The following is a 252-nucleotide window of genomic DNA, read 5'->3' as shown; positions in this document are numbered from 1 at the left end:
AGCCTTCGTTCTTGTTCCCAATTATACCAAGTTCCTTTACATCTGGTCAAAGTCATGGTCTCCAATACTCTGTTTGACATCCTTAGGACTATTTTCCTAGTCTTGGAATGCTGACCCCAGATTTTTCCACAGCTGACTCCTTAATATTCAGAACCAAATATTATCTTCTGGTCACACCTGACAACTCAATAACACACACACACACACACACACACACACACACACACACACATCACACCCCTCCTCTGTTTT

The sequence above is a fragment of the Neophocaena asiaeorientalis genome, unplaced genomic scaffold (genome assembly GCF_003031525.2).
Source record: "Neophocaena asiaeorientalis asiaeorientalis breed wild unplaced genomic scaffold, Neophocaena_asiaeorientalis_V1.1 scaffold183, whole genome shotgun sequence".
Taxonomy (NCBI): Eukaryota; Metazoa; Chordata; class Mammalia; order Artiodactyla; family Phocoenidae; genus Neophocaena; species Neophocaena asiaeorientalis.
Note: the sequence above shows the minus strand (reverse complement) of the source record.